The sequence below is a fragment of the Ostrinia nubilalis genome, chromosome 22, assembly GCF_963855985.1.
Source record: "Ostrinia nubilalis chromosome 22, ilOstNubi1.1, whole genome shotgun sequence".
Classification (NCBI taxonomy): domain Eukaryota; kingdom Metazoa; phylum Arthropoda; class Insecta; order Lepidoptera; family Crambidae; genus Ostrinia; species Ostrinia nubilalis.
This window is the reverse complement of record NC_087109.1, coordinates 9,832,306-9,847,758: the sequence shown is the minus strand read 5'-3', so window position 1 is coordinate 9,847,758 and position 15,453 is coordinate 9,832,306.

The window sequence follows — 15,453 nt, the reverse complement described above, 5'->3', positions numbered from 1 at the left end:
TAAGGTACCTGCATGCCAAATTTCAAGCGTCTAACTTAAACGGTTTAGATTTTTCATACAAAAGGATTTTTCCGCTAATTCCTGTTCCCGTGGGAATTCCTAAGTATACTAAAACCTGTCCAGGAGTATGAAGAATAATTGTACCAAGTTTCGTTAAAATCCGTCGAGTAGTTTTTGTTTCTATAAGGAACATACAGACAGACAGACAGACAAAAATTTTACTGATTGCATTTTTGGCATCAGTATCGATCACTAATCACCCCTTTATAGTTATTTTGAAAATATATTTCATGTACAGAATTGACTTCTCTACAGATTTATTATAAGTATAGATATCACTGTATAAAATCATTGATAGCTCGTTATGGGACAGAAATGCCCTCAATCTTCTTGTTTTTTGTGGAAATGGAAACCCTAATAAAAAGATAATACAGGGTGTTATCTAATTTGTTAATTTTTCCGACAATAATTTGTGTTTGAATGTGTGAAATAATTTCGATGGGTTTCTTTTTGTTTATTGTTTCTGATAAAAGATAAAATTTCTTAGTAAATAAACAAATAAATAATTGTTTTTGTAAAATGTTTTACAGCATTACGAATTTTTTCTTAAACGAGAAATACGCCACAAAAAAGGTAGTATACAGGGAGTCCTTTTTTGTGTCGTATTTCTTTTCTTTTTTAAGACCTATTTATTTAGTTTACTATGAATACTAACTTTATAAACCAATTTAATTGGTCAGCATTCAGCGTGGCATCCGCTAAGCCACGCTCAACCTTTGTCATCTCAACTGTGTCTCATCCTTCAAAACGAATACCCATTTAACTTCAACCAAGACATTAAACAAGAGTTTTAACGTTAATTGTATTATTTACAAAGATCCATTATGTACTTTCGAGTTGTACGGAAGCGAATTTTCATTAGGGCATTTGCTTTGAAGATAATTAACTCAATGTGGCATGTTTATATTAATATTAATGGTTGTGTTTGTACGAAAAAGGGCGATTATAATAAATACTTTATAGAATACCTTTTGCCTGAGGCCTCAGACTCGTATTGTAAGTACATTGTAACATGGCCCACTAATTTAATATCTTGACGAATTATCGTGTGTAACCTAGACACTGATGTCAAAACAATAATGATGCAAAGTTTCCTCATAATCTTATCAGTACCTGTGTAAAAGAGAAATAAACATCCATTCTTAAAAATCGATTTAACAGCCTGTATTTTTTCAATCAAAATAAAATTAAATCGAGATTTTGAGCTTCGTTCTTTAATAATATTGCTACTTCTTCATAAAATAGCACTTTATTGACAAACTGCTACGTTGTCCTTTCATAAGTAGCCACTGTAGGTATCCAGTTAATTCTGAAAGCAAACTCAGCCATCAAATAGTAACTTCAGTCTTACTGAATCAAATATTTACTCAAACCAGTAAACAGCAGCTGGAATTTGTACCGACGAGGGGTTCCACAATGTACAGGATCTTTAGGATTAAAGCGAAATTTCCCATTGAAAATTTTAAAACTTTGCTTTACGTAGGTACTTACTATAATATATTTTGTTATTTTACTAACGCCCGTATTCATAAACATTACTAAGAGGTCTCACAGTGCACGTGGACGCACATGGTGACACATGAACCAATATTATACTGACAGAGCTCTATTCAACGCTGTGCTTTCGATTTTCTGCTTTACTTAACCTTTAACTATAGTCGTGAAAAATTAATCACACTCCCATGGACGTCGGGTCTCACAGACCCCTATCTAAAATTCTTCATAATTTCATATCTGAACCAATTTGAATTTATCAAAGAGTTGATATATATCTAATAACTATTAATAAAGGATCTAGTAGTAAATTTAATCAATTTTTAATCATTATTTAATTATTTTTTGGCAAATTTAAAAAACATAGACATTTTTCAGTGTTAATTGACTTAGCATCACATATAGGCTCCTTAATTACAGTCGATTAATAATAAATCAAACTAATATTTTTTTCCTTGCTAATTAATAACCGTGTAACATAAAAACATAAACAGAATTTCTGAAAGACATAAAATAAAGATTTTGACAAGGGTTAAACTTACAAAAATTATAAACAGTGGCCTAGAACACTAAAGACAAATTATCTCTACAGGCATGTGTCATCTTTCTTTGAGAGCTTTGATAGGCAAAATATACACCATTCAGAATCGGAATCTGCAGCAATGGTACCTTCTAAGACATCTAAACTCAAAAGAAGGATCGTCTACGAGTAAAACCTTACTTCTGGAATCTTACTTAGATAGTTGGTCTAATAATATAGCTGATGTACTCAGATACTTTCTACCATTATGTATTCTTAAACTAAAACAATTTACAACATATTATAAAAAAATATACTATAAAAAAATTATAGTTGACAAGTCACATCCATACAAGTATGTTTGTATGGAAATTATAGTCATCGGGTCTCCCAGACCCCGATAAAAGTTTGGATGGTTATTACTCACGTAATAAGTGCCGAAAGACGCGATTTTATGCCTCCTCGGTCCTAACACAGTTAAAACTGAAGCTACTGAGATGGTCGAGAGCAGCACGTGGTGGGAAGGTATTTAAACCGAGAAATTGAAAAGGGGGGTGGGCCTCTGAGACCCGACGTCCATAGTTAAAGGTTAAGCAAGCATCGTTTGTGAATAATAATGCAAACAGCTAGAGACTGTAATTCACTGCTGGTTGCTGTCTTCCTGACGCTTTTTCAAAGTGAGAAGGAACAGGCACTTACAGGGCAAGCATGTACCATCCAAGACTGCATCTCTCTCATTTAAAATCAAGTGTAATTGGCAAGCAAATACCTGCTTTGTGCTGCATACATAATGCGTCAACTGCTGGATAAAGGCATCTTAGGCCGAGTGTAAAAATGACCTGAGTAAAAAAAAAATACCTACCTCATAAAGGTAGCAGGAAGGCGCTGGATGCAGGCCACTACTAATCGGTCACGAAATCATTAGGAGAGGTCTGTGTTCAGCGTGGACGTCCGACTGAAATGATGATGACCATGCTGAAAAAATTTGACATCTTTATTTTCCAATGATAGTCTCTCAAAATTAACCTCTACCATGGTCACCGTACTCTCCGGAACAGTTTATTGGTATTTTACAGGTTATGTGGCCCATGTGTCAATCGGAGTGCCTCCATGGCCGGGTTATTACTATTATTGCCTCACAAACGAGGTGAGGTGTTGACAGTAAAATTTTACAGTCACGTCGTGAGGGTAGGCGGGAAGATAGGATCGTCAATATACAGGGTGACTTTGTAAACAGTATCCAATTTTTTTAATAAGCTCTATAGAACAATTTAACAATACAACTTTATCTTAATATTTTTAATTGTAGTATTTTTCGCAAAAAAAAATAATTAAGACTTGTTTACGCGCACCATTATGTCTATTAAGCTTTGCAGTATGCAGTAGCACGAAAAACTTTCGAGTTCAAATCGTTTGCGTATTCGAATCGCCATCAAAAGATTTAGTACGAAAACTACAACAGCGCCCTTGTGAACGTGTCGTAAAATGAACTTAGTATGAGAAATGGTTTCACAAAACTTATTTTGAGAATCAAAATTGTCACGTTATCGTTTAATTCGAAGATTGAGTATCGATTTTTGTCGAATACGCAAACGATTCGAAGACGAAAGTTGTTCATGCTAGGGGTACTGTTAATTGTGTGTACTTACGTATTTTTGTATGAACGAAGTAAATTATCCACGTGTGCCAATTTTGAAACCACGCGCCGCGGATAAAAATAAAGAAAAATAAATTAAATTAACTACTGATTCTGAGTCGCTCCTAAAGATTTGGACAGTTACAAAATCACCCTGTATGGATGAACACAGTCGACAATATACAGAGTTTATATTTTTTGCAATCGCACTACCTACATTATACAGTGTGTCCGGGCATGTAGTGATCAAACTTTAAGGGCGTAATCTATGGACAATTTTATAGATGAAAATACTTCAAATTTGGGGCCTGACCCATTTCTCGAAAAATTACATCGATTTATGTTTTAAATTTTTAGTTTACACCACTTCTTTAAATAACAAGTGAAAGCGTGGGTAGCTTAACATTAATAGGCAAATATTTTATATCATGCGATAGCCAATAAAATTATCTATTAGTAGAAGAAGAAAGCAGACACAAGTTTCATACATTTTATGGGAGTAAGAATGGATTTAATTAGAAAAATACAGTACTTTTTTCAATTCTTTTTCAGTTATTTTCCAACACAAGAAAAACCAGGTCGTTAAGGTATGTTTTATTTGCATTGTATTTTTAGTATTTGAGCTATTCTACAAAACGAATGTAAATTTATTAGTCTACGTCTATTAGTTTCGACGTAATTGTTGAACAAAGATACCCCTTCCCAGCGGTTTCCATAGCGCACGCGACATGCGAAAATGCACTGCCTGAAAGAATCACACAACCTATTCCGATTACTATGGAAACAGCTGGGAAGGGGTATCTTTGTTCAACAATTACGTCGAAACTAATAGACGTAGACTAATAAATTTACATTCGTTTTGTAGAATAGCTCAAATACTAAAAATACAATGCAAATAAAACATACCTTAACGACCTGGTTTTTCTTGTGTTGGAAAATAACTGAAAAAGAATTGAAAAAAATAATGTATTTTTCTAATTAAATCCATTCTTACTCCCATAAAATGTATGAAACTTGTGTCTGCTTTCTTCTTCTACTAATAGATAATTTTATTGGCTATCGCATGATATAAAATATTTGCCTATTAATGTTAAGCTACCCACGCTTTCACTTGTTTTTTAAAGAAGAGGTGTAAACTAAAAATTAAAAACTTAAATCGATGTAATTTTTCGAGAAATGGGTCAGGCCCCAAATTTGAAGTATTTTCATCGATAAAATTGTCCATAGATTACGCCCTTAAAGTTTGATCACTACATGCCCGGACACACTGTATAAATGTGTTTAGGTTGATGTAACGTCATACTTGTGTACCATAATGCACCATATAGAAACTATTTGTTGTTTTATTGCCAGAGCCTAATCTATTAAAGTTTAATAAAATCTAAATCTATATCTTTCTTATATATATGTTACGGCTAAAGATAGATGTGAACATAAACTTAAGATTAGCCGGCTAAACTTAAGTTTATCTTCGACGAGGTGTAAATGTTAGTTTCTTCTATCTTTAGCCGGCTAAACTTAAGTGTAACCGCAGGCCCTTGGCTAAAAATGTAGAAGGAAATGGAAAAGGAAACAATGTAATAATGTTTACTATTTTGACACGAAAACTTTATTAAAAAATAATCACTTTCATTACACATACTTTTATGTACCTATGTAGGTATTCAAAATTACAATTATTACAATAAGAAAATATTAATTACTTAAAACAATATCTAGGTAAAATAATAAGGAACCATTTGGTCATTACAGAATCTTCTGTAGGTAGGTATTTAAAATTACAAAATAAAACAAAATAAACTTCTTCAGTGTTAATTACTTAAAAAAATGTCTAGTCACAATTGTTAAATAATTATGGAGCTATTCGTTGTCTCCCCACCGCCCCCTCAAGCCCTCCGCCGGCCTGGCGCGCCCATCGAATACATTTTTAGCCGTATCGTTTTGGCTAATGTGCACATTAGCCGGCTAAAGATGGAATATCATGACGCAAACTAACATGTTATCGAACTTTAGCTGCTTCTCGAAGCTAAACTTAAGTTTAGCCGGCTAATCTTAAGTTTATGTTCACACCTATCTTTAGCCGTAACATATATAAAAGAAAGTCGTGTTAGTTACTTCGCTTATAACTCAAGAACGGCTGAACCGATTTAGCTGAAAATTGTCAGGGAGGTAGTTTAGAGCCAGGAGAAGGACATAGGATACTTTTTATCCCGTTATTTATTGCCATTAAGGCGGAACAAAGTTCGCCGGGTCAGCTAATCTATATATACAAAAGAAAGTCGTGTTAGTTACTCCACTTATAACTCAAGAACGGCTGAACCGATTTAGCTGAAAATTGTCAGGGAGGTAGTTTAGAGCCAGGAGAAGGACATAGGATACTTTTTATCCCATTCGAAATTAAAAAAAAGTCTGCTTATTTATTGCCATTAAGGCGGAACAAAGTTCGCCGGGTCAGCTAGTAATACATAAAATCAACGACTACAATTATTTATTTTATGAAATACAAAGTGCTTTTAATTTCAAATTTGACAACTGTTTTCCTCAGGCACATTATGCTAGAACACTAAACACATACGTTTTAAAAAAATATATGTATATTTTTAGAGAACAAAAATAAAAGATAGTTAATTCGATTAATGATATTTCGTAGTAATGTAGGGGGAAGTACCTACTAAACACTTAGTTCCATGCTTGATTGCATTTCACATACTTTTAATATCTCAAACTAAAAAAAAAAACGTTTACCCCTTATGGCAATTGAACCCACAACCTTTCGTTTGGCTTTCGACTGCTCTATCGCTTCATACATTACAGAATAGTTCACTCCATTACTGTCACACATTTTCGTCATCATGCATCCTAATCTCCCATTGAAAGACACAGCTTAATCTTTCGATATCTTTTCAGATTCATATCCTCAAGAACCACCCGGTCGTTAATCTTCCGAGCCATCGCGACCAATAGCAATGGATTTATGATCGCATGCATGCATGCATGTATGCTGTATACATTAGAAGCGAGCAAGTATGTGACAGGGAGTTAGTTGAAATTGGGCATTTGGGAAAATGACTGACTTTTAATGTTGTTTTGCTTTTAAAAAAAACAAAAAGTAGGCTTAAGTCGCTTGTTTTCGTCCACTCCTCTTAAGGTCCAAAATATTACAGAAAAAAATCTAAATCCGTTTCTAAGAATGCCTAAATAATATGACAGGTATCCCTGATCTGTTGTATGGCAGTAGCGAAAGGAACTGTAGTAATAAAATGTAAAAACGGAAAAAAAACCTCTGACACAATTTTTCTTCAATATCAACGAATCGAGACACAATAGAAATCAATTGTTATCGCGGTCTCAGGTGACTACTTAGGCTGGGTTGCACCATCTTATTTTAACTTTGACAAACGCCAAAAATCTGTCAAACTCTATACAAAAAACACCGGTTGTCTTTAAAGTTACGGTCAAAGTTAGGTGGTGCAACTCAGCCTTAGAGTTCCAAGAGTTAAATCACTTTTAACATTTGATTTGGACTTACGAATAAGCTACGCAAATGTGATATAATGTCCGTATAATTGTGCCCGTTTCAACCATTATTAATTACCGGCCAGTCCAGCCCATCAGATGGTATAATTAATCCTGCAATTAAAGCAATCAATAAAATCAATGGATTATTACGATTGAATACCTCCGCTCGTGGGATTCGACATGTTCTTGCACTAGATTAATAATAATAATGGTATTTAATAATTAATGTTAGGTTATCTGCTAATTAAAGGGATTCGTGAAAAGGACTATGGATTTATGTACAACCAATGTCTTAATGTGTGTCAAAGCCACATTACACTAAATGTAAATCGAAAGCAATAAATATTTTTTTAACATTACACTATTATTGCATTGAATTGAAGAGACTCAAAGTAAAAGAGTATTTTTCTAAAATCAGTTTTGTTTTTTACATTAACACAAAAAACACCTTTTTAACGGGACAACCACTTTAACTCTACATTATTTAAAAAAAGTGCATACTAGAGCACAGATTACAATACTAGTATTAGCACTACGAGTATGTATACTCCAATGCCACTGAATGACGAGTCACCAAAAAAAATACTGGCCATTACACAAAACGCCCAATTTCCCAGTTCCGCCGTAACATTCGAGTGCAACACAGAAGTTCATTGGCTCTGTGCCAAACGTGTGCATTTTTTACGACGTGCTACATCGGAGGGTGCCGTTGAGTTTGGGGTTCCATAAAAGTAGGGGTAAAGATAATCATTTTTAAATAGTGATGTCAGTTCTGGGTCATCATCATCATCATCATCAATTAGGTGTTTGATTCTCGCCTCCGTGGTGAATATGGATTTTCGCGACTTGGGTTCGACTCCTCGATATGATGACACACATTGGACGCCTGTAGGTCTAGGATGCGCGCCGTGATAAGCTTTTATCGCGCTATTTTTATCGATTTTACGGGACAAGTCCATTCGTTAGTCGTCTAAAATCATCCATAAGATATTATAATGTCGCGCATCCTATCCCGACTGGTCTATGACAGTGATCACGCGCTTAATCACAGCACAAAACAGAAATTTGCATTTTATGAAAAATCTGTTTTGTTTTGGTCTGGATCTTCTATAAATCTTTCTCAGCCCCTTTAGTTTATTAATAAAGTATGCTTAATGGACTGACGACCATAGGAAGAGAAAGCAATATAAAGCTTGTATTAGTGTTCAACGTCTATTTCTATGTTGTTTAAGAGCTCAACAATAACTAAAAACCTCTATTTATTTCCTCACAAACCATTAAGTTTTCTACAGAACCCTTCGTGCCCAGACACGTTATTTTCAATGGGTTTTTGTATGTTACGATAATCGTATAGTTCCATACAAGTTTTTACTACTATGTAACTGCTAAGAATACTGTTTGTTTGTTGAAGCGTGCTAAATGTTACACGAAAGAAATGGCGTCATATTTCTTCGCCAGTTTTGGGAATGGTCCCTGTTATGGCACATTTCGAGAACAATGGCAAAGGTCAGGCACACCGTGAGCTAGGCTATGGTTTATTTTATTTGACATCATCACTACATAGTATAAAACAAAGTTGCTTTCCGCTGTCTATCCCTGTGTATGCTTAGACCTTTAAAACTACGCAATGGATTTTGATGCGGTTTTTTTAATAGATAGAGTGATTTAAGAGGAAGGGTTTTAATGTATTCTTAGCACCCGTGCAAAGTCGGGGCAGGTCGCTAGTCTTCTATAACTTAACATCATTTTGTAATAGAGTTTTTTATCCAGATCTTAGTCTGCATCTCACCTGCAGGAAAGTGATTATCAGGCCGAAGGTGGAAGCGAGCTTCACCCGTAATCCTCGACCACAGAGGAATTGGCTGTCTTACTTCTAACTGCCAGTACACAACAATGCTGCTAACATTGTTATTATGGCGACATACTTAAGTAACACGGTGGTTGCTACCCACCCAAAGTTGTGTTGTCCACCCAAAATTGTAACAAAGATGTGTTGCGAACTTTTTGACCACTTTGGGTGTCACAAACTACTTAACGCTGACTGTACCATCTGGGAAATAGACCCAAGACTCTTTCCATTGTATTACACACATTGGATTACCCATGTTAAATAAAATTTGCTACACCATACCCCAAATTGCACATTCGTCGGCCGCCTGCATCATCAAATTGGTTCCATTCGTACCAATGTCAATACAATTCAATTCAATAAGTAAGACGTGCGTACATTGTAATAAAATGAATGAAACTCCCTTCCACTTCCCTTTCTTTCTGTCGTTCGACATGCGTTGTCAGTGCAATGCGGGACAAAATTTGTGGTCACAAGAAAAAAAATACAAGATAAACATATCGCGTCGATTTTTTTAATTTAATCCAAATTAAAATGTCAAAAGTTTGGTTTTGTTTTAGTACTGGTTCGAGTTCGATTCACACTTAGCCGGTTTTTAAAACTCGATCAATAAAGCAGATTTTTTAAAATTGTTTTTATTTATTCAGAAACCACAGCTCTATAAAATATTACAAACACGCAAATTTCTAAAACCATCTAATTTTAACAATTGAATCACCACAACCCGCGTCTAAATCCATGCATTTCAATTCCATTATTCTATTTGATTCTGCCCATATGAAGTTTGAAAGCAAACAATTTTAAAGCATCAACGTCTGTTTATTTATTGGGCTAGTGATGGCCTTTGTATATGTAAAATCGATATATCGAAGCTTAGCTTCCAGCTCGAAATATGGACGCAGAATATTCAGGTACGACAACCGGCCTAGTGGTTGGCCTATTGGATTACAATATTAATACTTACATTTGTGTGTATGGACATAATGTATTTGAACTCCGCCACAGCTTGACTATTGTGGTGAAGTCACTTTTATCACAGGTGTGTGAGTTTTCTATGTTACTTACCTATTATATGTATTTGCTTTATATTTACTTACATAATAAAAAAATAAATATTGAAAAAAAAAAGGTCTATATCCATTGTATGGTACCCTCTTTATTGCATAGTGTGGTACTTCAGATGGCGCAGTTCAAGTCAAATTTAATTCATATTGTTTATAGTCCTTAATCGCTTGATAAATTGCTTGTTTTGGCGACTTGAACCTGTAACTTTTTGCTTGATTTTTTCACCAGGTGATGAAGGGCGAAGGGCCCTGACCACCGAAATATGAAGCCATCAAATAACTAGTATTCTCTAGTTAGCCACGATAGCCGAACGGTGAAGGTGTCAGACTGGCCGACTCAACATCCGAGAAACGCGGGATCAAACCGCCTCTCGACTATTGTAGAAAGAATCGTGTATTAAATCTTTTACTTTGCAAATGCTACTACACCGTACAGGAATATTTGACGGACAAAACTTTAAAACCGAATTGACATTTTATCTTGCTGAATTTTGTATGGCCTGACTTATTATGTGATTTTATTTTCTTAGACATGGTAAATAATTGTAATTTAATTTATCTTTGACATATACTAACTATAATTTTATAAGAGATCTAATAATATTTAATTGATTTTGTTAACTCTCAATTCTATGAAATTTGTTTCTGAATTGTATTTAAATTTGCATGTCTGAAAGGACTAAAAGTGCGATTATAATATTGTTAATGTTTTCATCCTTTGTTACCACTTTTTAAGCAAATAAATTATTTCTATTTCTATTTCTATAGTGAGTCCACTCGTAACACAAGCATATTTAGCTTACCACGAGGGCCTAATATTATTTATTAAACTGTTAGCCATTGTCGATTTTTTTCACGTAAAGCATCAATGTACATTCTTATATCGATAGTGTAACAACACTACACAAATCCATGGCTAATAATTCCGTTTCTATTATTAGGGATTATATTAATCCCCGGCACCTGACAACTGGCGTTTCAATTATGATTTATTCAGAGCTATTATTATTCCTCTCTAATCTAATGCAATAGTTAACACAACTTAGATGAAAACAGTAATCTCATCACTTACGCTCACTCATAAGTTGAGTTTAATCTGCCGAGTTTTGTTTGAGTATTTATTTCCAAAATTTCTTAAAACCTTACCACAATATTTCATAGCCCTAAATAGACATTATAATAATGGGAACCATATTATTTACACCGAATTGATGTATTTGTTCGAAATAGCGAGAAAGTTACTGCACTTTCTCGAAATGAATATTTTTAACTGAACGACAGCCAGACATCTTCTGAAAAACTATTGACTTCGGAATTTTCAATAAAAATACTAATCTCAAAACTTAAATCTAAAATATACCAAAATATGTTATGAAAACAAACGAACAGATAGAGTTTCTCCATTAAAATGCTTATTGAGTATTAATATTAGATAAGACCATAAATGACAGCCTTTCAACAGCCACGAGAGGTGGACATGACATGACCCGTCTGGATTGCATGAATATTATGCACTGTATTGTTCGTATATTCGATGCATTCCATCAGAATCAGTCAATAATGGTATGTGATAACTATGACGTTTGCATGACCAATTTGGTACAACCAATACTTTTTTGCTCTTTATGTTGATTTGTATTGTTGTCCATTTTTGGTACCAAATTAATATTTTTTCTTTTTTTCAAATTATACAAATACAAACGTTGTTATTTAAAATAGGACGTCCACTGCTGAACATAGGCTTTCCACGTTGATCGATTGGTAGCGGCGTTGTAGCGGCGTAGCGGTATACGTATTTGCATTGTATTTTTGTTATTTTTTCGAAAGACATACTTTATCATAGGAATTACAATAATAGAGTTTGACTTCATAATCTTATTTTTTATTTATTTAATAAGACAACCAATAAGACGTACACTAAAACAGCGTTTTATGAACTGAATCTATAAGTTTCATAAAAAAAGTATTGCGCCGTTTCATTGCCAACAAGTGTATCTCCTGAAAAAAAATCCATCTCACTAAAAGGTTGACAGAACAGAGTAATTTTCATTTCGAGGTGCTTGACAAAAGTGAGCACGTTCATATTGTTTGTACGGGCTTTGTTTGGGTTTCCGTATAAAAAATATTACAGAAATATAATATGACTTCCGCCCCGGCTTCGCACGGGTGCTAAGACATATAAACCATCCTCTTGAATCACTCTACCTATTAAAAAAAACCGCATGAAAATCCGTTACGTAGTTTTAAAGATCAAAGCATACAAGGACAGACAGCGAAAAGCGTCTTTGTTTTATTACTACGTAGTGAAGATACCTGTAAGAAAAAATATCAATGATTTTAGGGTAAATTGATATGTACACTTATGTTGGTGAACTGTACGATCGTTATTCAATACAGAAGTCGGTGGAAGGTTGAAGGCCTATGTTTGAAGACGAACCCCAAAAGCTGCTAGATAGATAGACGATCGTTATTCATTTGTTTCAATCTAATGCCGTCCAACTACGAATACTGAAGTTCTTTGGTCACACGTCTAGAAATGGGAACTCGATGGATAGACTGGTAGTTCAGGGCCAGGTGGAAGGCAAGAGAGCACGCGGTCGATCGCCAACCCGCTGGATAGACGCCATCACAAAGGCTACTGAGTCCACCATAGTCCAGTGTACTCGCGACGCCTCTAACCGTCACAAATGGAAGCACATCGCCAGGAGAGCTAACCTCGGAGATGACATCGAACACCCCACCGTGTGACTCGTCAGCGCAATCACGACCACTCTGACAAGAATGCCCGACTAAGAAGAAGAAAAATTTTGTCCACTGCTGGACAAAGGCCTCCCCAGGGATTTCCACAACGACCGGTCCGACGCTGTCCGCATCCAGGTGATTCCCGCGACCTTCACTAGATCGTTCGTCCACCAAGTACAACACTATGTTTTCCGATTCAAACACTTACCTAAGCAAATAGTTTTCTTTGGTGACATCCAAAATATAAATATATTTCCGAAAATTATTTTTACTCGACTGCGCCAGAAGGATGGCTATGTTTTTTAATTCTCAGTAATCCCAGTTGCCAATTAGTGTAATAAACAGCTTTTTCGAGCAAAATACTAGTACGAACACTAATCCGAAAAATGGCTGACTTTGATAAAAATACAGCAAATGCATTTCAAAGTACAGGCGACTGCACTTCATGCTCTACATTTTCTTAGCAAAATGAACTCTACATAAGATCCAACTACAACTATTCTGGAAATTTTCCGTCTGCCTTTAATAAAAAATACGGGAAAATTACGAATGCGCTTCAAAGGAAAAGTTTCAAGTGAATTATTTTAAAAGTTAATTAGTGAAGAAAATCTTCGGTCCCACAAACGGAATTATTCGTATCAGATTATTTCCGTATTTTAATGTCCGTATTCACAAGCATTACTATGAGGTCTCACAGTGCGCGTGGTCGCACAAGGTGAAATACCAACCGATCACAGAGCTCTATTCAATTTGCTGCTTCACATAAGCAAGTATCGTTTACAGGCGTAAATCTGGAACAAAAATTTTAGCATCGAACGAGGAAGCTCTTGCCCTACGTCTCACCTGATGGAAAAGGACGATCAGGCCGAAGGTGGAAGCGAGCTACCTACACTCGCAATCCTCAACCACATAGGAAGGCTATCTTACCTCCAACTTTCGGAAAACTACAATGCTATTAACATTGTTGTTATGGCGACAGACTTAGGTAAGATGGTGGAAGCTAGTCAGGCGAAATTAGAACAAGCCCTACCACCAACTAGACCAGAAAATTTTGCCCCCACTGGGAATCAAATCCGGGACTCCTAGGTCTGAAGCCGGTGGTCTTGGTAGACCACAGTTACTACTTACTTTCACCACTTCGCGACAACGTGATACGTTCCTTCTTTATGAAACTTTTTAACTCATTTTGTCTAGAATTTTACGCCGCTCACAAACGATGCTTGCTTAAGTGAAGCAGTAAATCGAACGCAAAGCGTTGAATAGAGCTCTGTAATTGTTTTGTGTGTCACCCTGTGCGTCCACGCACACTGTGAGACCTCATAGTAATGTTTGTGAATACGGGTTTTACAGCTCAATGACTACAAGTAGGTATTAATGTTGCTCGTATTGGTCACACTTCCATTTGCCCTCTGAATTGTAACCTACAAAGTCCATTGTATTTTTACGTCTTTTACACACGACCCGCCCCATCAAATTTAATTTCATCGACTTCTACCCTAATATAACCGAACAAACACTCATACACTCAATATATTAATGGAATACCGTTCGGGAATCACTCAGGAGTGCTCCGAGCGATGAGCAGTAACAAATAGAGACGCATTTACCTCAATAGGCGGCTTCTAGCTTTAATAATGGCGGATATTTGTCAAGTCACAGAGCATACCTTGGGTTAGGAGCTGCAAAACGGGGTGGAGGTTCAATCCAGTTTATTATTGTTTTTTATGGGACAGGAGGGAAAACGAGCAGACGGATCACCTGATGGTAAGTGATTACCGTCGCCCATAGACACCTGTAGTCCCTGGGGCGTTACAAGTGCGTTGCTGGCCTATAAGATGTAGATACGCTCTCTTCTTAAAAGTGTTCTAGATATTTCCATGCACTACATTAAAGGCCTTCAATGAAGTCGTCTATCCACCTTGTAGGTGGACGTCTCACGCTGCACTTTCCGGTGCTTGGCCTCCACTCTAGAACCTTGCTTCCCCATCGGCCGTCAGTTCTGCGGTTCTGCGTACTATGTGCCCTGAACATTACCACTTCAGCTATTTATTCTTAGAATTTTTTACTTTGACAGAACGAAGTTGAAGAACGTGACCCCCTTTATTCTGATCCTTGATGAGCCATCTCCATTAACTATTTTCTCTCAAAATAATGCTCCTTTTAATGTCCTAACCAAACTAAGGACAATAACACAAATAATCTTCAATCTGCTAGTCGCATCTGAGAATCGAACCCAGTTACCACCAGACCCTGGAGACATTATATTTTCTACTAAAACGGAAATTCCTCAAAGACCGCAAAATTAAATAACAAACTTTAAAACCTGCAACTGCAACCAGTCTGCAACATGATTACTTTTGTATGATTTGTTACTTTAACATGCTTTTAGCATCGAGAACTTCGCAAAATGAGTTCTGAACCCGCATAGCTCGAGGCACATAAAATAAGCATAGAAAAATCTCATACGGGAAACTCGCAGCAATTCCTTCAAAGGAATGAAATTAACAGCAGCTCAAGGCTATGGAAAATAAATTTTGTTCCTGGAAATATAATGTTATCTTCGAGTAAA